We start from the raw sequence: 23,562 nt of genomic DNA on the forward strand, positions 1-23,562 counted from the left end.
AGCAGAGCCAACTGTCAGAAGAAAAGCTGGCGGGGGAGGGGGAGACACCGGCCACTACAGAGAAAGTCCAGAGGAATGCGCCCGGAGGGAGGCATGCCTGACGCAGAGGGCTCTGAAAAGGATGTGTCCACACGGGAGATCTATGCGCCAGACACATGTGACCATGCTGAGAAGAATTTTACTAATTAAGTCAGAGACCTACGGAATAATTCACCAAAATACCCATACTTCTACACTGATTTTAACCAAAGTTGTGCTTTAACTGTGTTGGAAGATGGGGGAAGGAAAGAAGTTCTGCATACATAGAAGCTAATCCTTCACCTTCACTGTTAGATAGAAGTCAGCCCGATTAGGAACAGCTACCTGCAGGAACACAAGCCAAACATAAAGTGTTTGCAGGAAATAAACATGAGAAAACACTAGGAGATAAAGGTACTGGCCCCTAGTAAGTAACTAAGGGATGAGGACGAGAAAGGGTAAGAAAGATGCAGCAGATGACTGCTGTTTTTTGCTGGAAACCTTGTGGTGCTGTTCAGCTTCTGACGCCGCGCACCTGTATACACGTGCACCCAGGCTCGGGAGAACACTGCCGGGAAGGAGAGCAAATGAGCGCTGAGTACGACCCCTGGCACACTTGATAAGGCTCAGCCTGAAATCAAGATACTGTGAAAGATGAGCTAACTTGACTGGTCATGTGGAAAGACAGGCAACAGCTACATATACTTAAGAGTCTGTGTGCAAAAAAGCAGCAAACAAAGAAAAAAAAACAATCAACGAGCCAGCAGCAAATACCACCATGGTACTTCTTCACCCTTAGGTTCCTTTTCTCACCCCGTTCTTTCTACCACCAGCATGTGAGCCAACTCCAGAGCCCTGGGACACCCGGGGGAACAGTAATGAAGTTGCCAAATCCGGTCTGCCACTCATTTTCATCCAGCCCCTGAATAAAGACTGATCTTCCTATTTTTAACGGGGGGGGGGGGGGGGGGGGGGTCAGAAGAACGATATCCCATGACTTGTGAAAATTCTTTGAAATTCACAAAGTTTTCCTGAAACCTAACCACACCATACATTTACATCCAGTCCCTGGCGGCTGTCACACGACGAAGGCAGAGTTGAGGGTGACAGAGACCACATGCAACACACCCATCACTCCGTACCGCTGCTCCACCAGACACCTTCCAGATCACAGTGACACAGAACTCCACGGTGCCTTGAGGGCCACTTGCTGCACTGCGACATTTTATCATCATCCTCGCATCCCCAACATGTCAAAACAAGAAAAGAACCATTGGACTTGGACTGCTGTGCCTGTCAGAAGCATGGGGTGGGGATTCCCGTGTCATGGAATCAGACGACGCATCTGCCGCACAGGCGCACCGACCAGGGTCAGGGCAGGGAGCCCCCTCGCACACGTAGCCACCTGCACCCCGTGGTGGCCGCAGCACGTCCCCACATAAACACCCAAACATCTTCACTGGAGTAGCTCTTAACAGGACTTCACAAAAACAGAAGGTGAAGATGAACTTCAAACAAAGCTGGTCTCCCAGTGACTTGCCAGCCAAGCGGCGGGGCAGCCAGGGACAGTTTTCCTTCGAGTTTGTGCACCGGATGCAGCCCCGCTGAGGAGTCTGAAATGACGACAGACGAGGCTTCATGCACAGCCCACATGACAGAGCCATAGGCCGAGCGTTCCGAGAGAAGCGGAGGGAAGACGATGTCGCTACAGCGTACAGGCAAGTCTGCTGTGACAGGTGACAGCTGACGGTGGGAAAATTACGTGCAGAGCAAAGAAATGGCTTAGTTGGACAAATTTACAAAACCGTGAAAATGTACTGTTCAAAGCTTATAGTTCTTTGCATTTTCATCAACAGCTCCTTCGAGAGGTTTTTATAATTTCCTCACCTGTTACTGAACCGGTAACGTCGACAGTGAACTTCATTTACTCTGGCGGACTCTCTATCACCCGCAAGCTGCGTAATGGCTTCTCAAGGGTTCATGGTTTTTGCAACTTTTTGAGCCCAGGACCAAGACTGAAATTCTGCTGAGTAAGGGGAACAATGCTCAACCGCTATCACTAAACACTGAATGGCTCTGGAAATTGGCCTTGGCTGACATCTTGATGTTTCTTGGTGAATTCAACCTAAAACTGCATGGCTGACCAGCACCGAATCTGCCAAAAACCTTCTGCTGTGGTGAGGTCATTTCAGTACTGACTTTGTTGGGATCATAAATTCAAGCTGCTTCATATACTTCCCACGCTGTCAGAGCTTTAAAGTGAAGTGACATCTCTGTCCCCATACAGATTTGCAGTGGTGACATTTTCTGAGCTCAAACTACAGTTAAAAAGCATTTTTCAGAACTTAATGCAAATGTAAAGGAAAGTTTCCTATTCCAAAATTCATAGAGCTGTACAAATGAGGATTTTCCTAACCGTTCTCTGGAAGTAATTAACCTACAATGTAACGACCTGCTAAAAGGCAAACAGCAAGAGGAGAATCTAAAAGAATTCTATAAATGCCTTCCAAGTGATGAATATACATGCTTAGAGACTGATACCAGAATGTGGCAGCACCTATTTGTGTAAAAGACATTTTCAAAGATGAAATATGTAAAATCGCATTATAGATCACCATTAGTAGATTAGATGAACATCTGTAGTAGAATTTGAGACGGGGACCTCTGGCTACGAACACCACTTAGGTGAAATGTTATCCCCCTAGAAAAAGAATTCCATTCTTCTCCTTAGTTGATCTGTATTACAAAATACTGAACTCAAGTATTTTTTATATTTTTAATTTCATCAATAAAATCTGTGAAAATTTGCTCTCGTTTTATTTTTTTTTTTAAGATTTTATTTATTTATTTGAGAAAGAAACAGTGAGAGAAAGCATGAGAGGAGAGAAGGTTAGGGGGAGAAGCAGACTCCCCGTGGAGCTGGGAGCCCATTGTGGGACTCAATCCCAGGACTCCACGATCATGACCTGAGCCGAAGGCAGTTGCTTAACCAACTGAGCCACCCAGGCACCCTGACCTCTTGTTTTATAAATACCTATATAATATCCTCTCTTTTGCCTCTTGCTCTCAAAACCTGAAGTATTTCCTATCTGGACTGTAACAACCTCTGATCTAAAGGACCCCATATTTAAAATGCTGCTCCTCTCTGGGAATCCTTCTCCACTGATTCTAGGACTCCTGGAGACTAATGGGTAACTTCTTTTTTTTTTTTAAAGATCTTATTTATTTATTTGACAGACACAGATCACAAGTAGGCAGAGAGGCAGGCAGAGAGAGAGGAGGAAGCAGGCTCCCCGCAGAGCAGAGAGCCTGATGTGGGGTTCGATCCCAGGACCCTAGGATCATGACCCAAGCCGAAGGCAGAGGCTTAACCCACTGAGCCACCCAGGCTCCCCAATGGGTAACTTCTTTACAGAAGAGTTCACCTGGCATCAGACAGCATCTGATGAGCAGAGGAAATGAAAAAAAAAAAAAGAAAGAAAGAAAGAGAAAAAAAAAAACAAAACCCAGGAATACAGCTAAATGGTAAGGAACTGTTCCACAGTTTGCCACGGCTAAGAGTCTTTGTCAGCAAAGAAAAACAAAATAAAATTTAAAAAGAGAGAGAAAGAAAGGGAGAAAGTCCTAAAACTGTTATCCTGAGAAATGTTTCTGAAATTTCAACCCTACCACTAAACAATTAATGATACCTATTATGTAAAAAATACTAAAGGTATAAAGTAGGGGGCGCCTGGGTGGCTCAGTCAGTAAAGCATCTGCCTTCAGCTCAGGTCATGACCCTGGAGTCCTGAGATCGAGCCCCGTGTTGGGCTCCCTGTTGAGCAGCTTCTCCCTCTCCCTCTCCCTCTCCCTCTGCCTGCTGTTCTCCCTGCTTGTACACTCTCTCTCTCTCTCTGTCAAATAAAGAAATAAAATCTTGGGCAGGGGGAGACAGAAAGTAGAAGTCAAAACTCCTTGTTCCTGGAATACTTAAATCTACTCAAAGAGAAAAAATAATCCTAAATAATTTAATGAGATATGCTAAGAGTTCACAAAAGAGTGGCCACAGAGAAACTAGAACAATACAGAAAGGTTTGACAAAATAAGTAGAAAGAGAGCCGAGGCCTAGTAAAAGAGGAATCAAATGCACATAACAATAATGAAATCCTAAGATGGGGGGTGGACAAAATGGGTGAAGGGGGTAAAAAGGTACAGACTTCAAGTCATAAAATAAGGCATGAAATGTAATGTATGGGGGCACCTGGATGGCTCAGCTGCTTAAGTGTCTGCCTTTAGCTCAGGTCAGATCCCAGTGTCCTGGGACTGAGCTCCACGCCAGGCTCCCTGCTCAGCGTGGAGCCTGCTTCTGCTTCTGCTGTTGCCTCTGATGGTGCTCTCGCTCGCTCTCTCAAATAAATAAATAAATAAAATCTTTTTTAAAAACAAAAAGAAAGAAAGAAAGAATGCAATGTATAGCACTGTGACTGTGGTTAATAATATTGAATTACATATTTGAAAGCTGCTACAAGAGATCTTAAAAGTTCCCATTACAGGGGTGCCTGGGTGGCTCAGTCAGGTAAGCATCTGACTCCTGATTTTGTTTTTTGTTTTATTTTTTAAGATTTTATTTGTTTATTTACTTCTTTGAGAGAGAGTGTGTGTGCTGACATGTGCATGAGCAGGGTGGTGGGGGCGGGACAGAGGGAGAAGGAGAAGGAGAATCCCAAGCAGACCTCCCACTGAGCACGGAGCCCCATACAGGGTTTGATCCCGCAACCCCCAAGATCATGACCCAAGCCGAAACCAAGAGCTGGATACCAAACTAACTGACCCACCTGGGCGCCCCTGCTTCTTGATTTTGGCTCAAGTCATGATCTCAGGGTTATGACATCAAGCCCCCTTGTTAGGCTCCACACTGGGCATGGAGCCTCTCCCTTTGTCTCTTCCCATCACCCTCTTTTTAAAAAAAAAAAAAAGTTCTCATTACAAGAAAAAAAATGTAACTATGTGATGCTGAATATCGACTTGACCTACTGTGGTGATCATTTCAAAATACATACAAATATCGAATCACTATGTTGTCTGCCTGAAACTCACATGTCATATGTTAATTATATCTCAATTTTTATTATGCAAACAGCTTTAAAAATCATTCTTTGGGGAAAAAAAAAAACCATTCTTTGAGGGTCAGCTGGGTGGCTGGTGGCTCAGCCACTCAGCGTCTGCCTTTGGCTCAGGTCATGATCCCAGTGTCCTGGGATCAAGCCCCGCATTGGGTTCCTTGTTTAGTGGGAAGCCTGCTTCTCCCTCTGCTGCTCCCTCTGCTTGTGCTCTCTCGCTCTTTGTCTCTCTGACAAATAAATAAATAAAAATCTTTAAAAACATATAAAAATAAAAACAGGTGCGCCTGGGTGGCTCAGTGGGTTAAAGCCTCTGCCTTCGGCTCGGGCTGTGATCCCAGGGTCCTGGGATCGAGCCCCGCATCGGGCTCTCTGCTCGGCGGGGAGCCTGCTTCCCTCTCTCTCTCTCTCTGCCTGCCTCTCTGCCTACTTGTGATCTGTCAAATAAATACATAAAATCTTTAAAAAATAAAGATAAATCATTCTTTGAACTCCAGTGTCACAATAGAAAAGTGGGTAACTTACAATTTGCAGAGAACAGTTTTAAAAAACGTAAAAAAGATGTCCAACCTGTAACAACCAGCTGAATTCAAGCTCGAGGTCTCTGTGGGCCCTGAAGCTAGTGCCTCCTGTTCCCATCAGGCGCGGCTCTGAAGCCGCTGGGGAGAGAGGCAAAGTGCGGCACAAAGCGCCTTCCGCGCGCCGAGGGCTCCTGCTGGTCAGCCCGCAGCTCTCGGGACATGGCCCCGACCGTCTCAAACCTAAACCCTCACCGCGGGCTGAATTCTCCACACGGCCAGGCAGGTGGGAAACAAGAGGCTTTACCCACAGGGCCAGGATGGAGCTCTGACAGAGAAAGAGAAAGAACAAGGGCAGGATCAAAACCAAAACCACCACCACCACCACAACAAAGCCTGACCAGGCAAGGCGCCAAGAGATGAATGAGTACGTGGGGAAGACTCTTCCCCTGCAGACTTTTACAGAGTAATGCGGAGAAAACGCTGGAGAAGTCAGAAGATCTATCAAAGACTCTGGACCCTCTGGCCCAGGAGGTGGCGCGCCGCAGGAGCCCCAGGGAGGCCCGCAGGGGGAGGAGGGTCATTCCTGCGGGGCTGGGGGGAGAACTGCCCCGGGGGGCGCGGCACGCACCTGCCGCAGCACCGGACCGGACTGTCTCCCGAGCGAAGGAAGCCTGAACCGCTGACCATTCCGTGGTTCGCGCCCACTGTCTCCTCAAGACACAACGGAGCAAATGAACACGGATTAGGAACGTGCCCTGTTGGCCAGGGAGGCGCTGTCCGAGCCGCTCACCGAGAGCGCCAGCACCAGCACGCGGCCACCTTCTGCAGGGCCAGCTGTCACATACGCCAAGTGGACCTCCGGTCCCTGACAGAAAGTTTCAGTGAAGAGGTCGCAGATGAGAGCGGTGAGGACCTGAGAGGAGTCAGAGGGCCGGCTAAATGCCCGAGGCGGCCTGTGGCCGGCCGCGAAGGAAACAAAGCAACCTCAGGCTCGAGCCCCGCCACGCGCCTGCGCGCGCCCTTGCGGGGAGCCTGGAAGCAGCGGCGGGGTCCGCACAAGCAGCGTCTCTCCGCGGGCTCCCCCCGCTTGCCAGGCCGGGCTTACCCTCAGCACCCAGATCAAGCCCCCCGAGGAAGAGAGGAACCCCACGGATCGGGGGCGGCAGAGTCCAAAACGTCCAGAGCGAACCGCGGAGGCTGCTACTGCACTTCCTCAAAGTACCGCAGGGCCCCGGAAGCACACGCTGCCCGGGCGAGCCCCGCCGACCTCCACCCCGGGGCCCCCACAGAACTGCTTTCCTTGAGGCAACTATGAAGGCAACTCCTGATCCTCTTAATGGTCTTACCTTCCAACCAAGTTTAAAAATTAAAAGAAATGTTTTCTTCTCGGTGGCTCCTTGCCCATTACAGGTTATGCTGGTACCGGGTGTCTTCCAGTTCACCGCATGAGCAGATCAGCCGGCGCGAGGCGGGACGTGGGAGCGGACGGGACTCTCCTGCAAGGAAGAAAGAGCGAATGTTCACAGCGCGCTCTGTTTCCGTCTGATGACAGCTGCCACTGCAGACACTGGTGGAGGGTCCTGATCCCACACAGAACCGCACCTCAGAAAATCGGGAAGTTCTAGTTCGCTGAAATTCTTTCTATGTGAAGACAGGAAAGGAAAGCACTGTCATCCCTCTACCTCAGCTTTTATCCTAAACAATAACCCAGAAATAGAGACATCATAATAGCATTATCACTGAACAAGTAAGAAAAATACATATACTCTTATCTTTATCTTATAAAAACATGAATGATATTCTTTTTTTTAAGAAGACTTTATTTATTTATTTGACACAGAGAGAGATCACAAGTAGGCAGAGACGGGGGCGGGGGGGCAGGCTCCCCACTGAGCAGAGAGCCCGATCCGGGGCTCAATCTCAGGACCCCAGGATCATGGCCTGAGCCGAAGGCAGAGGCTTAACCCACTGAGCCACCCAGGCGCCCCATCAATGATATTCTTAATCAACACAGGGCTGACTATAATGGCGCCACACTTTAAAATGCTAAACCAAATTTTAAAAGTAGCCGAGTAGGGGCACCTGGGTGGCTCAGTGGGTTAAAGCCTCTGCCTTCGGCTCAGGTCATGATCCCGGGGTCCTGGGATCGAGCCCCGCATCGGGCTCTCTGCTCAGCGGGGAGCCTGCTTCCCCCTCTCTCTCTGTCTGCCTCTCTGCCTACTTGGGATCTCTGTCTGTCAAATAAATAAATTAATTTTTTTAAAAAAAGTAGCCAAGTAGTCCCATGTAATACCTCTAAACACCATAAATTTCACCAGGAAATGTAAGCAGAATATTGAAGTCACTGAAGTACTAACGACAGCCAAACTCTGTCTCTAGGGACGCCTGCGTGGCTCACTGGGTTAAGCGGCTGCCTTCGGCTCAGGTCATGATCCCAGGGTCCTGGGACTGAGCCTCCTGTCCAGCTCCCTGCTCAGTGGGCAGTCTGCTTCTCCCTCTCCTTCTGCCCCTCCCCCTGCTATGGGCTCTCACTCGCTCTCTATAAAATAAAATAAAATAAAATGTCCCTAATGTTAATTAATCAAACGCTGCACATTAAAAGGACTATAAACCATCTTCAAGGCACTTCACTGATAACACTGCACTGGAAACAACAACAACAAAACTCCAAACTACAGACAATATGCTAATTAAAAATCCTACAAGAATGCAGTCTACAAGGCATCTCAAAACATATGTATGTATATTGGATGTGTTTCTTCCATAAAACTCACTACACTCAAGTCAATGTTTTCCAACAAATAAGGTAATAAACAGAAACAATGCTGACTAGCAGCTGACTACTTGTTAAAACAGTAAAATGAACCAACCAAAACAGTAACAAACCCAGGTCAAGAAAAGATTATTTAATTCTAAACACTTTACCAGTCAAATGCTTTCTGAACATACACTTGAAAAAATGTAATTGATCATCTGAATTTTTGCTTTAAATTATGAGAGACCATGTGCCACCACCATGTGATACTACAGTCCCCACACAAGACCACGTTAACATGTCACTGTAAAAAGTACATCATTAAATGTTGTAGGTAACTTTAGCCCCATCCCAACTGTTCTGTGTGCTCAGGGTTCCAGATCCTTTTAAGAATCTGATGACTTTACATGCTCCACAAAAAGCACATTTACGTGCGCACACACACAATAGCATTTAAGTTTGAGTGGTTGTAGGGCTGTCAAAGACAATCTGGAATTGTTTCTTCTAAGAGCCAAGACCACCCACTGCCCCCACTTGTAGGTAGGTCACAGGCTCCCATCAGAGTTGGACCAACCTGCCTGCCTCCCCATGCCACACACTCCCATCCAGGGAAGCCAAAAGAAAAAAGTTATCAAATGTGCTCATAGCATTATGAATCTGGGTGCTTATTACAGAGTAACAAGTGTACCGAGACTTAATCCACTTTTCTGGAGTAGGGACTCTGTGTAATTGCTCATACTTCATTCATTTAGACTACTAAGGGAAAAGAGTGGGGCCTATAATACTGATTGTAAAAAATACAGTAATTCTCGGGATGCCTGGGTGGCTCAGTTGGTTAAGCGGCTGTCTTTGGCTCGGGTCATGATCCCAGCGTCCTGGGATCCAGTCCCACATCGGGCTCCTTGCTCCGCGGGGAGCCTGCTTCTCCCTCTGCCTCTGCCTGCCACTCTGCCTGCCTGTGCTCACTCTCTGGCTCTCTCTCTCTCTCTCTCTCTCTGACAAATAAATAAATAAAATCTTAAAAAAAAAATACAGTAATTCCAAAGTGTGAGAATATAAGAAACAAGACCAAACAAAGGAAAACAGAATGCAACAGTGTCCAAGTGCAGTAGTGGGACTCCTGAGTCGAGTGTTTACTGAATACCCCCTGAAAACCTCCAGGTCTACAGTGAAAAGACTACTCGGGGTGTTTTGCCTTGTTTTTTAAAGACACAATCCACAAGGAACCAGGAGAAGGCAACAAAACTGGAGGTGCTACAAGGGAGCAAAAGGAGTACTGGCTGAAAAAGTTACTCACTGAACAATCCGCTCCCTAATATCCCCACCCTCTCGAGCCGAGCCTGCCCAGCCCATGCCAGGCCCATGCGTGGTGCAAGTGCACTGGGAGGGCCCGGCCAACACAGCTGGGGACAGCCTGCCGTCCCAACAGAGGGGCTGTGTAAACTGCAGGGTAAGTGCTGAGACAGGCACACCCCACTGCCCGCCCGGCTCCAGCCGGACTCTCCTCCCGGGCTCTGACGTTCCCAGCCAGGCAGAAGACACGAATGTCTTCAGAGTGAGCTAAATGACCCTTAGAAGAACGAACCTGAAAATACTGACACCAGGGACTTCCCAACCAAAGAAGCACTGCTAGTCACTGTGCTGGAAAATTCAGAGCCAATGAGCCCCTCCCATGATGGGAGCCTCTAATCTACCACTCTGAAAAACTAGTATTTAAAAAAAAAAGAACAACAAAACAACTTTTCATCACAACTTTGCTCAACAGCTACAAGAGCAATACAAGAAGCTCCCACTAAGCTTTCCCCTCAGCTCATAACAGATCGCTGTGTCAATTTTGCTTGGGTACCCCCCTCTCCACCACCACCCCCCCACAAACACCCCAAACGTGTGATAGCTACTGCAGATCACTGACCTTTCTGCCAAACAGTTCAGTGTGTATTTCCTAAAAACAAAGACACTGATTCACACAGCCACAGTACACCTATCAACGTCAGGAATTTAACACAGTACTTGTTGGATTAAATACTTCATATTCCAATTCTGCCAAACGTTCTATAATGTCCTTTGTGGCAATCCTCCCTCACCTTCATTCAGGATCCTATCCCCTATCTCCTTTATTTCCTTCTATCTAAAAAAGTTCTGCATCATTTCTTTGTCTTTCATTGCACTGACATTTTTGAGGAAAACTGGGTATGCATTTCTTGTAGGAATAAATGAGGTTTCGTTGTTCCTAGACTGTAACATTAAGAGGACGGCATGTGTCCTATTACTGGTGAGCATTCTGATCACCAGGTTAAGATGGGATGTGCTGTATTTCTCCACCACAGAATAACCATTTTTCCCTGAGTAATCAATGAGTAAATAACCTGTGGGAAGATATCTTGAGATTATGTTTCTTAAAACACTCACTCAGTAGTTTTACTACCCACTGACAATCTTTGAATCAACTGTTCTCTGATGGTTATAAAGTGATTTTTTTGTGTGTAAGTCTACAGTTCCTTCCTCCATTAGATGACATTCTAATTTTAGTAAGGTATGCCCCTTTCTTCCCACTCATCCTTTAATTCCTTAACAGTATGGACTCACAGATTCTTATTAATACCATTATCCACTCTGATGCTCAAGCTGTCCCACGTTCGGCCAGCGACAGTCCCTTCAAGCAGACTCCCATGAGCTTTTCATACGTTTTGAGCACTTCCTTATTTCCTGGCATAAAAACATGTTCCAGATTCATCCTGAACATTCTCTGCCCCAGCTCTGAAATCATCCATTTCTCCAAGGAGCCCGAATTCTTTCAGTGGAGAATGTGATGTAGAAATGAAGATCTAAGAGCCAAGGACGTCCACAGACAGCAGAGAAAGCTGGGAGAGATGGTAATTTCATACAATTCAACTCTATGTGCTGTGGGTACATATCCCTGACTTTTAAATATGAAGGAAAACCAAAGATCACCAGATATCTTAGGAAAGCCACGATCATAAAAAGGGCAAAACAAACAGAAAAGTACAAGCTGGAGGAAAGATTAACCTCCTACACAACTTATTCAGAGAAGACACTGAGCAGAGAGGCTGTGCTGCACTGCCACAGAGGGACAACCACAAAGAACACAGCAGAGAACAAGGGAACAGGAGAGAGGCAAGAAGAACCCCTGGGATCCAAGGAGACAACCGGCTCCCACCAGGGAAGGCGAACAGGCCAGAATGGAGCGGGAAAAGAATTCTTCAAAAAGATAAGGCTGAGAGAATACCAGAATACCTAAACATCCAACTGGCTAAAAGTCTGAGGCTAAAGTGGTTAATGTTTTTTTTTAAAGTGGTGGGGCAGGCACACAGCTGGCTCAGTCAGGGGAGCATGTGATGCTTGATCTCAGGGTCAGAGTTCGAGCCCCACGTTGGGTCTAGAGATGACTCCAACAAATACATAAAATTTTTGTGAAAAGTAATATACTTCCAGGGAAAACCAAGCTGTTTAGGAAAGTATCTGTAATTCACCACTTAACCTATAAATAGCATACAGGGTCATAATGATAAAACTAAATATTGATTTAACCACAACTGCAGTGAAATTATCTTGGAAGGATGGGGAAGTGAGAGGGGAGAACAGAGCTAATCCCTACCTTCTACATCTTTTCACAACAGGAAATCAGTAGATACGCTTGAAACTTCAAATAAATAAACAAACAGATAAATAAATAATGAGCACACAAGCACGCAAGCATGAACTTTCAAACACGCTCTTCAGGGACGCCTGGATGGCTCAGTTGGTTAGGCAGCTCAGGTTATGATCCCGGAGTCCCGGGATCCAGTCCTGCATTGGGCTCCCTGCCCGGCGGGGAGTCTGCTTCTCCCTCTGACCCTCCCACTTCTCATGCTCTCTCTCTCTCTCTCAAATAAATAAATAAAATCTTAAAAAAAAAAAAAAAACATGTTCTTCAGATACAGGGAGGTAAATATATGTATTTTTTAATTGGCTAACGGAGTTCAAAGAATTACAGGAGCCTTTGGGAAAAGAGGATGGGGAGGCTAAGGGAGGCTGCTTATCCCAGCCAACCTGCTAGAACTAGCTTACTCTTAAGTATAAATGTGAAACACTCTGACAAGAAGATTTCTTTAAGAAACTCTTGAGAAGAATGCTAAACTGGGTAAAGGAATTACGTGTTGGGACCAGACAGCCGTAACAGCAACACACTAGCTCGGGACCCGAGTCTTCTAGCCTGAGCACCCAGCTATTTCCTCATCTATGAAATAAAGAGTTGGGCTACTTCACTCTAAAGAGTCTTCCTGTCTCAGTAATTTATGACCCTAACATAAAAACAAAGTAATCTAGGCCTTAAATACGGTGCCAGTGGCTACAGGCATGAGTTGATTAAATTCCAGAAAGTAAGAGGGACTGGGTGAAAGAATAAATGGGGAGAGGAGTAAAATGCGGGGGGTGGGCTCAAAGCCCCGGGGTACAGAGCGGCTGCTGACAGTGAGGGAGGAGTGAGACCTGCACTGTTTAGGAAATGAACAAAAGAGTTCCTCATCCCGGCCTGGAAAGAACTTAATATCGCCAGTATCCAAACAAGCGACGACATGAGACCATGGGGGGGAAAGCTAAGTACACCAAAGAGAGGTGTTTCCTTTGCAAGTTAAAACATACAGATGATGGCGGAATCCATGAGGATGAAGAAAAGTGGTTCCCCCAAAAGGGGGGACCCTCCCCAGGTAGTTAACTTGTAGGAAACCCTGAGTTTCACGTAATAAGGAAAGGGCCTGGCCAGAGAGCAGAGTATTACAAGAGTGGGAGCACCAGCACAGCGTGTGGGGAGCTAGAGGAGGAAAAGCAGGGACTTGCTAGTAAATGATGTAACGTGACCTCTAGCAGGTGATGTCCCAGTCCATTCAGGCCACTGTAACAGAATACCGTGCTAGTGGCTTATTTTAAAAAAGAGAAATTTCTCACAGTTCTAGAGACTGGAAAAGTCCAAGATCACAGCATTTGCAGATTCAGTGTGTGGCAAGGACCTGCTTCCTAGTTCACTGACAACTGTCTTTTTGCTGGGTACTCACGTGACAGGAAGGGCACAGCAAATCTCTACAGTCTCTTTTATATCATTCACAAAGGTGCCAGCCTCATGGTCTAATCACCTCCCAAAGGTCGTCCCCCACTAATGCCGTCACACTGATGAGGTGTGAAGATTCGTTTTCAACATACAAATCTTGAGGGGGGACACAAACATTCAGTCTATGAGAGTTGGCATCATTAGATTATTCCCTCCGAGGAAATGGATCCAGTGGAGCCCCTTCAAAAAAGGAAATCAAGATTTTAAAAAGAGGGTTTTTTTTAATTTTTTATACATTTTTATGTTTTATATTTTTATACACTTTTATATTTATTTTTGCCAACAATTCCTTAAAGGAGTTACATTTTCTTCAATAGCCATACAACCCAACCCTATCACAAAACATCTCCACTTTCAATACTCTGACCAAGGCCAATAAGGAAAATGCAAGAACAATATAACTATAAAAATATCAGTCAGAAATGAGGACTGGTTTAGCTTAAAACAGTGAAAAAACAGATTCTCAACTCAACAGTATCTAAATATGTACTTGCTTAGTCACAGAACTTGAGAACAGCAAGAATGAACATCTACCCTTACAAATCCTTGTGCTAGTTATACAAGAGCTTTCAATCCTCGTAGGTATTAATTCCTATTTTATAGTTGAGGATAATAAGAAAGAACTTACTCCATATAAACCTTATGTGAACTAGGTGGTATTGTTTTTTTTAACTCATCTTGGGAAAAAAGGCAACGAAAATCGCTCTGTGCTGTCATGCAGATTCCAAGATATTTATTCCTCACTGAGGCAAATTCACAAGAGGAAGCCATAGCTCTTACAGAACATGCAAGAAAGCATGTTCTCCTGTATCACACACCAAGCACGAACAATAAACATCTTCTCAATTACAAACAGGAGATACACCCCAAAGCCTGAACACATAAAAGCAAGGAACTCTACTTCTGACTAACGTCAGGAAGCCCGCAGGGAGACCCCTCAATCAGAGCGGCATTTAACACGGATCCTGACCCGTTTCTGCAAGGGTGCTCATTCATGTTCTCCCAAACATCCACGTCCAAAGAGATAGACTATAAAGAGATGGAAAATCAACCCATCTCTCTGAGGTCTTATTCACTATTTTATCCTCAACACCTAGCACACTATGAGTAATTTATAAAGTCCACAAAAATTTGAATACAAAAATCATCCAAAATGAGCACACAAATAACTCATAATTGGGAGGAAAAAAAATCTAAATAAATACTCTGGATGACTTCAGGGCATCTTTCAACAAAAACTTAAACATATATTTGCATGAAAAAAACATATATCTGCATGTAAATATTTATATTTAAATACGCATATCCACACACATAACTCAGCTGACTTCAGAAACACCAATGATTTTAATACAAGCCATGGCAAGAACGCCAAGACTTCTAAATCGTTAATCAAAAATCACTATACCGAAAAAAAAATCACTATACCGGGACACCTGGTTCAGTTGGTTAAGCGTCTGCCTCAGCTCAGGTCATGATCCCAGGGTCCTGGGATCAAGTACATCAGGTTCCTTGAGCAGCAGGGAGCCTGCTACTCCCTCCCCCTGCTTGTGCGTGCTCTCTTGGGCCTGCTCATGCTCGCTCTCGCTCACTCTCTCTCTCAGACAAATAATCTTTAAAAAGAAAACTATACCAAGAATGCAAAAAAAAAAAAAAGACTTTATTAAAGTATAAAGCATCCAAGGTAAATCCATAGTACCACTTTTTAAGAACAAAAATCATTCATGAAAAGTACTTTAGGTAAAAATTTGGCCCCTGATTGGATTACACCATCGTCTGGCTATGCGCCCTAATGGGCACCCAAATCACTGCAGTCATGCATGAAGCCAACCCAATCTAACTTGCTATTAAAATGAAGCCAAGTCATAAATTAGTAAATTAGCACCAGTAAAGTAGAGCCCAGAGAACCAACTCGGCCTGTTACAACAGTGTACGGAGATGCAGAGCAATGGTACAGAAGAGCACACGATCCCAACTGCCAGCTGTATTTAACTGGCTCAGCCATGATAAACGATCAAGTTGCATTTGATGCAAAAGCTGAAATTTCGGGGCACCTGGGTGGCTCAGAGGGTTAAGTCTCTGCTTTCAGCTCGGGTCATGATCCCAGGGTCCTGGGATCGAGCCTCGCATCGGGCCCTTTGCTCCACAGGGACCCGGCTTCCCTTCCTCTCTCTCTGCTGCCTCTCTGCCTACTTGTGATCTCTGTGTGTCAAATAAATAAATAAAATCTTAAAAAAAAAAAAAAGGCTGAAATTTCCATAATCCAGAGTATAACTGCAAGAAAGACATCAAAACTTTTTGTAGGGAACCCTGGTAACCAAGTGATTAGTAAGTGAAAGAAAAGTCCAGAGACTGAAAAGTGGGCTAAGCACCCTGAAAGTGAAAGAATCTGTCCACTGAAAACTCAACCCAAGAATGGGATTTTCACTGGCAAAACAAGAAAAAGAAAAAGAAATAATAAAGAAAAGATCTTCAAAAAGGTTCTTGATTACTTTCCTAAAGAATGGACTTAGTATGAACCAAGAAAAGGCCCATGCCACAACCAGCTATAACCCTGTCAAAAAGCTCCAAGAGTACATTTCTCCTCCTAGCTTTGAACACAAGCCTAATTTTTAGTTGGCCGTTCTAATCCTACTCATAAGCCTTGGTTTCTACCACAATGCTTCCGCAGTTCTCAAAACAATTGTTTTTAAAAAGGTTAAGTGCAAGGCGCCTGGGTGGCTCAGTCCAGTTAAGCATCTGATGCTTCATCTCAGCTCATGTCTTGATCTCAGGGTCGTGAGTTCAAGTCCTGCTCTGGGCTCCAGGCTGGGTGTGGAACCTACTTTAAAAAAAAGGTAAGTGCCCCAGAACTGTGCTGTCTAATACAGTAACTACCAGTCACACATAGCTATTAAGTACGTGGAATGTGGCTTGTAAGACTAAGAAACCAAATTTTCAATTTTGTTTTAATTTAAATAGCCACACTGAGGATGGATAACGAGTATCATTATACAAAGCTCTAGCGGACATCACTGCTCTGACTCACCTTAGAATCGAAGTACAGAATAACTCTTTATGGTTTATAATCTTGCCATGAGTAAGTTCTCATCTCCAGGCAACTTTCTCAACAACAACAAAATAAATGTTAAAAAAAAAAAAAAAGTTCAGCTAGATTGTCTCTGTGACTGTAAATAATTTAGGGCAGCATATGAACTATCTTCATTAGAAATGTGGCAACGTAATGACAACCACGCCTCCCTCACAATTACAGCAGGTTACTTCCCCCGGAGGAGGCACACTGCCACACTGCCCCCTACACACCACGAAACTTGAGGGCGAAGACTTCAAGAGAACACAGATTCGGTTTAGTCAACTTCTGAGCAAGAAATTCATCTCTCTAAACTTATTCTCTTATCTGTAAAAGGAGAGGACTAGACTAAATTATCCCTTAACACGCTTTAAATTCTAAATTTCTTAAAATATAAAATACAAGTGAAACCAGGATACTCAGAGAGATGAAGAAAAAGAAATCGATGAATAATCACACTCTTAAATGCTTAAGAAATTAAGTAAATTTAACCGAGGTCTTAAAGTATAGAGTCCCGTACAGTACCCATGTATTCTGCTAGGAAACTGATTTGTCTCTTCAGGTGTGCCTGGTTTTCCATTTTGCTTTTTTTTTTTTTTAAGATTTTATTTATTTATTTGACACAGAGAGAGAGAGACAGTGACAAGCAGGGGAAGCTGGAGAGGGAGAAGCAGGCTCCCCGCTGCAGGGAGCCTGATGTGGGGCGCAATCCCAAGACTCCAGGATCATGACCTGAGCCGAAGGCAGATGCTCAACAACTGAGCCTCCCAGGCACCCTCTGTTTTGCTCTAAGTCCGCATGTGAACACAATCTCGGAAGAAGGCCAGAGTACAGAGAGGTCAACGGAACACAGAGCTCGCAAAGATTTGTACCATCTCTTTCCCCCATAGAAAGTGGACCAAGAAAGCCTTCCTCCTACATCGGACTGTGTAATCCCCACTGCTACATTCTGGGCTCTCCAACATTATCATATGCTTGCTTTGTCAGTGACCCACACCGAGTACAAGTACAATTTAATGCCCTTTGAGAGCAGCTGTGGTTATTTTCAGGTGCTGTAACCTAGAGTGTGAATTCATCCCCAAAGCTTGTGACAGACACCACACCCACCTTTCCTGGGGGTACATACATCAAACAGGACAGGGTCCTTGGAAAAGAATCCTAACAGGTATCCAGAGAACGGAATTTAGATTAACAACTTATGTGAAATGTGTTAAGAGGCAGAAGATCAAGGCAGAATGAAAAGCTTAACAAGGTTATTCAAAGACACATTTACAAATACCTTCTGTGGCCCATACCAGACCTAACATTTCTGTCCATCTTTCAACACAGAGAAAATCACTTTCAGAGAGTTTGATTGATTTACAGCATGGTAGGAAAAAAACAAAAACAAATTCTGCTTTCTTGCAGAAAAAATGCTTTACCTGACACAGACTTTCCTTTGCATTACAGCTGATTTAACTAGGCCACCGCTGATGACCAGTTAGTTTTCATTTTTTACTATTACAAACAAATGCCAGATTTCCTTGGAGCGGAACTGTCGAGTCAAGTGTGCATTTCTAATTAGAACATGCTGGCAGGGGGCGCCTGGGTGGCTCAGTGGGTTAAGCCTCTGCCTTCAGCTCAGGTCATGATCCCAGGGTCCTGGGATGGAGCCCCGCATCCCTTCCTCTCTGCCTACTTGTGATCTCTGTCTGTCAAATAAATAAATAAAATCTTTTTTAAAAAAAAAAGAACATACTGGCAGGCAAATGGCTCTCCATGGAGGTCATACCTACCTAGACTCCCACAAGCAGCGAGGGAACGTCGCTGCTCCACACCCATGTCCTTAATGGTTTTCTCTTCTGAGCCCTGTTCACGTGTTTGAGAGCCATTTAACACTTCACTTTTCTGCCAACTAGCTGTTTATATCCTTTGTCCATTTTTCTATTGGGCTGGTCTTCTCAATGATTTGTAGTGGTTATTTCAAAGTAAGAAAATGAGCCTTTTGTCTGAGAGCATTCCCTCTTCAACTCATTCCAATCTGGTGTCTATTTGCACCACTCAACCGAAACTGCTCTTTTGAGTTACCAGTGACCTCCAGATGGGGCCAAAGCCAGATGGAACTCTTTCTGTCCTCATCTTACCCTCACACTCAGCAGCTTTCAATACAGCTGACCAGCAGACCCTCCTTATTAGAACATTCTTCTCACTTGGCTTCTTTGGTATCATAGGCCCCTGTTTCCTCACTGGCTACTTTGGTCTCCTCCACTGGAGGTTTCCTCCTCTCCTTTCTCCCCTACTGCACCCCTACTAAGGTAGTGGCTGATGCAGGGTTCAGACTGTGGGCACCACCTAGTACAATCTCCAGAGCTGACCACATTGGCTGGGGTGTCAACTCACACTTGTTCCATTCACGTTGTTGCCCCGGCAACAGAAACAAAACCCAGGAGACTTAAATAAAAGAAACTTCTGTTGAATAAATGGAGCCATTTTAGTGGGTTTTAAAAATAGCTCCAGGGGCAACTGGGTGGCTCAGTGGGTTAAAGCCTCTGCCTTCGGCTCAGGTCATGATCCCAGGGTCCTGGGATCGAGCCCCGCATCGGGCTCTCTGCTCAGCAGGGAGCCCACTTCCTCCTCTCTCTGCCTGCTGCTCTGCGATCTCCTCTCTGTCAAACAAATAAAATCTTTTTAAGGAAAAACAAAAACAAAAACAAAAGACCATCTCTGCACTTCAAACACAGGCACCCAACTGCTAGCAGACCTTTCCCCTTGAAAGTGCCCCAAGTGCTTCAAAGTGAGTATCTCCAAAACAAAGCTTTTCTTCGTCCATCATACACCAACACTGACCACCAACCAACTGCTCTCGGTCTCAGAAAAGGCACACCCCAGTTGTGGAAGATGGAGGTTAGAAACTGCCCTGGCTCTTCCTTTCCCTCCCAATGCAATTCATCAGTTCCACCTTCTGAGTGTCTCCCCTCCTCCCTTTTCTGCCACCACCCAGAGAGCAGAAACACCTTCCGAGCTCATCTCTGTGGGTCTCCTCTTGCCCTCTAAGTCACTGTTTACTTGGGTTCCTAGTCAGTGTAGCCTGCTACTCCATGGGAGCTATGATGATAATAATTCTGATCGATCTGGTCCACGACAGCAGCCACATAACGCTTCGGAGCACCTGAAACGTAGATAATTTGAACTGAGGTGTGCTGTAAGTGGCAAATACACACTTGATTTCAAAGGCTTAGTACAAAAAACAGAAGTGAAAATAACAGAAGTGAAAAACTCACTAAAATTTGTATAGGGCACCTGAGTGGCTCACCAGCTGGGCGTCCAACTCTTGATTTTGGCTCAGGTCATGATCTCAGGGTGGCAGGATCAAACCCCACATCGGGATCTACGCTTGGCAGGAACCCAGCTTGAGGATTCTCTCCCTCGGCCTGCCACCCCCTCCAAACCCACTTGCACGTGCCCGCTCTCTATTAAATAGTCTTTTCAAAAAGTAATAATTTTTATATTGATTACATGTAGAAAATTTTAAGATTATGTATGTATCCTGATTATATCCCTTACTGAGACACTGTCCTGGGCATTTCACCAAAAGCACCAGCACCATGGCCTTTTTTTTTTTTTTAAAGTAGTCTCCACACCCAAGATGGGCTTGAGATCTCATTTAGGATGCTCAGATCAAGACCTGAGCTGAGATCAAGAGTCGGACGCTTAACCAACTGAACCACCCAGGTGCCCCTTTGGCCATCTTTTTTAACCACGTATGACTAAAGCATGGAAAGTGCTGGGCCTGGCATGGGGCTGGCACCGACATATTTGCTGAATGAATTATGGTCAAGAATCAGTATCATCAGCGTGTGCTCACTTAAAAACAAAACACTAAAAATGTAATTCTTTCTCGAAGTTGGATGACACTTTTACAATACACCTGGTATGAAGAAAATTTTCTACGTTTAAACTGTAGACACACATGCATCTTAAATAACCTACTTCTTTAATGTTCATTCTAATCCCATTGTCGTTAATTTCTTTAATTTCTCACGGCCAAAATTTCTGTCAGAAGAGAAAGACGGAGACTGGGGAAGACTGGAAATTCAAATTTGCCTAAAAATAACTTAAGATTCTGACTCATCAACTCTTAAAACATTGGTCATTACAATTCAAAAAAATCAGTCACAAGAGAAGGAAAGTTAGTGGACAGTACAAAGAGAAAAAAGCACGTAGAGGATAAACACGGAAAGTCTAAGTAATGAGAGCTGGACCTCGTTTTGGTACGCCCCACAACATTATTAAACAACCAGAGAGGGTGTGATATACACTCAAGATGACAAGGCATACAGTCAACATGTTGTCATTCCACAGCAAACCCAGAAAATGCACTCTCACATGACCTCACGAACACAGAAAGTGAAGGAGCAGAATGCACAGTCCAAAACAATCATTACGTTTTAAGTATAAAACAGCTCTAACCTGAATGAATTTCAGTATGATTTAGGCTGGAAGCCCTTTAAAAATTTCAATACAGGTTTTCATTCAGCCTCCAGACACAAATCATAACCAAAGAAGCAACAGCAGTGAGAGTACGACACAGTTTACCCCTCCCACAGAGAAATTTACAGCTACCTCCTAACAGGACAGAGAAAACATCGGGAGACCACAAAACAACCCAGGTCTTCCGCAGACAGAACACAAGAAGGGAAAAGAGTGATGCGTGGGGAATCTATCGATTCTTTTAACGTCGTAGACTGGATCTGCCTTCAGCTCAGGTCATGATCCCAGAGTCCGGGGATGAAGCCCCTGCTTCTCCCTCTCGCTCTGCCCCTCCTCCCCTGCTCTTTCTCTGTCTCTCTCTCTCAAATAAATAAATAGACAAAATCTTTAAGAAAAATAAACTGGCAGACCCTTTTTGGATCCTGATTTGCCAAAATTAGAAAACTGTACCAAAAAATTGTAATATTTGAGAGAATTGGAAATTTCACTCTGATTGGGTACTGGATAATACTAAGCAATTGCTGTGTGGGTTTTGTTGTTTTTAAGATATGAGAGTTTTGTGGTTACATCATGGTTAAACAACAAAAAAAGTTAATCTCTGAAAAGACTGTGTGTGTGTATACTGACATTTATACAGAAAAAAATAATTATTTTGGGGATTTCCTTAGAAGTTATATGGGAAGAGCTAACCAGAAAGGGAAAAGCAATACACTAGACTGCATTCCTAACGACTTCTCTTCAAACACCACAATGCAGGTGGAGACATTCAGCACACTTAGAGCTCCTGAAAACCTCCTATCCAAAATGAAAGAAATTTTACCAAGCGTCATGTTTGAAAATACGTCCTGAGGACAGGACGTGGAGGATCCCCAACAAAGGCCCACAGGAACAGGAACTGTGGCCTGCCACCAACAGCCAGGACTAAGCTGCCACGTGTCTAAGTGAGCAGCCTTGGGAAGAGTCCTCCCACTGCAGTCAGGCCGTCAGAGAAGGCTTCCCACGGAAGCTGCGATCCAAAAGTGTTTTTGCTGTTACGAGCCACTACAAGTTTAGGGATAATTTATTATGCAACAACAGAAAGCTAAGGGGATAAGAAAAACAAATAACGCAACAGAAAAAAGAACAGAAAACTTTAAAATATACTCTTCATAAAAAAGGCAAAAAAGGGTACCCAAATGACCAATAAAAAAGCATGAAAAGGGGGCACCTGGGTGACTCAGTTGTTAAGCATCGCCTTTGGCTCTGGTCATGATCCCGGGGTCCTGGGATCGAGCCCCACATCGGGCTCCCTGCTCCCTGCTCGGCAGGAAGCCTGCTTCTCCCTCTCCTACTCACCCTGCTTGTGTTCTCTCACTGCGTCTCTGTCAAATAAATAAACAAAAAAATAAAAATAAAAATAAAAAAGCCTGAAATGGTGCTTGACTTCACTAGTGCAAATTAAAACCGTCGTAAGGTACCGCTACACAGCTGGGAGTGTGGCTACAACGAAAAGAACAGGAAACACAAGCCACTGGAGATGACATGGAGCGAGCGCAAGTCCGACGCACCTGCTGGTGGAACCACTTCAGGACGTACCAAAACCAAACGAGCGCCTGCCTCTAGGATCTAGCGATTTTACTCCCAGATATATTCCCAACAGCAATACATACGTATGTCCACCAAAAAACCACATTTCAAACGTCCAGAGCAGCCCTATTTGTGACAGCCCCAAACTGCCTTTTCCACCACCAACAGAGTAATCTCAGACAACGAGATTTCATACGGCAAAGGGAACAGGCAACTGCACTCGAGGACAGATAATCCCACGCGTGATGCGGAGAGAAAGAACTCACACAAGCTAACATCGTCTAAGAGCCCACCTATTTAAGGAACAAAACTGGGTGAACTCAGCAGTTCAGGTAGATGTTCAGGATCCTGGGAGGGTATTAAAGGGAAGCAGACAAAGGGGGGTATCCGGGTGGATTTCAGCTCATAAACTTTTTTTTTTTTAAGTGTTTTTTTTTAAGATTTTATTTATTTGACAGAGAGAAATCAGAGCTAGGCAGAGAGGCAGGCAGAGGAGGGGGGGAAGCAGGCTCCCCACCAAGCAGAGAGTCTGATGCGGGGCTCGATCCCAGAACCCTGAGATCATGACCTGAGCCGAAGGCAGAGGCCTAAACTACTGAGCCACCCAGGTGCCCCAAGCTCGTGAAACTTTTTACAGTCTGAGTCTTTTCTGTATTTCTGTTATAACTCAACAGAGTTTCAAACTAGTAACAATACAGAGAGAAGTGAACAGGGGAGGGAGCGAGACAGCAGTGTCCTCCAGTACACGGTTGAATCGAGCTCCGTAAATGAAGGGTCATTACGCTATTCTGTGCATGTTTGTGAATGTTAAAATTTTCCCAGAATAAAAAAGAGTTTTAGGGGCGCCTGGGTGGCTCAGTCAGTTAAGCATCTGCCTTTGGCTCAAGTCACATCAGTCACATCAAGTCACATCAAGTCACAGTCAGCCTCCGTGCTCAGCGGGGAGCCTGTTTCTCCCT

At 44.9% G+C, this 23,562-nt stretch overlaps 1 protein-coding gene across 9 annotated transcripts in view; it reads right to left on the reverse strand.

The window, feature by feature from the left end:
• PPP6R3 (protein phosphatase 6 regulatory subunit 3) overlaps nucleotides 1–23,562 on the reverse strand; it is a 144,388-nt gene that overhangs the window by 87,800 nt on the left and 33,026 nt on the right. For all 9 annotated transcript variants that reach the window (XM_080815910.1, XM_080815913.1, XM_080815914.1 and 6 more), the window contains exon 2: nucleotides 6,985–7,134. The gene's annotated coding sequence lies outside the window, so the exon portion shown is untranslated. The remainder of the gene's footprint in view (nucleotides 1–6,984; nucleotides 7,135–23,562) is intronic.

This window comes from Martes martes, assembly GCF_963455335.1.
Source record: "Martes martes genome assembly, chromosome: 10".
In the NCBI taxonomy this organism is placed as follows: domain Eukaryota; kingdom Metazoa; phylum Chordata; class Mammalia; order Carnivora; family Mustelidae; genus Martes; species Martes martes.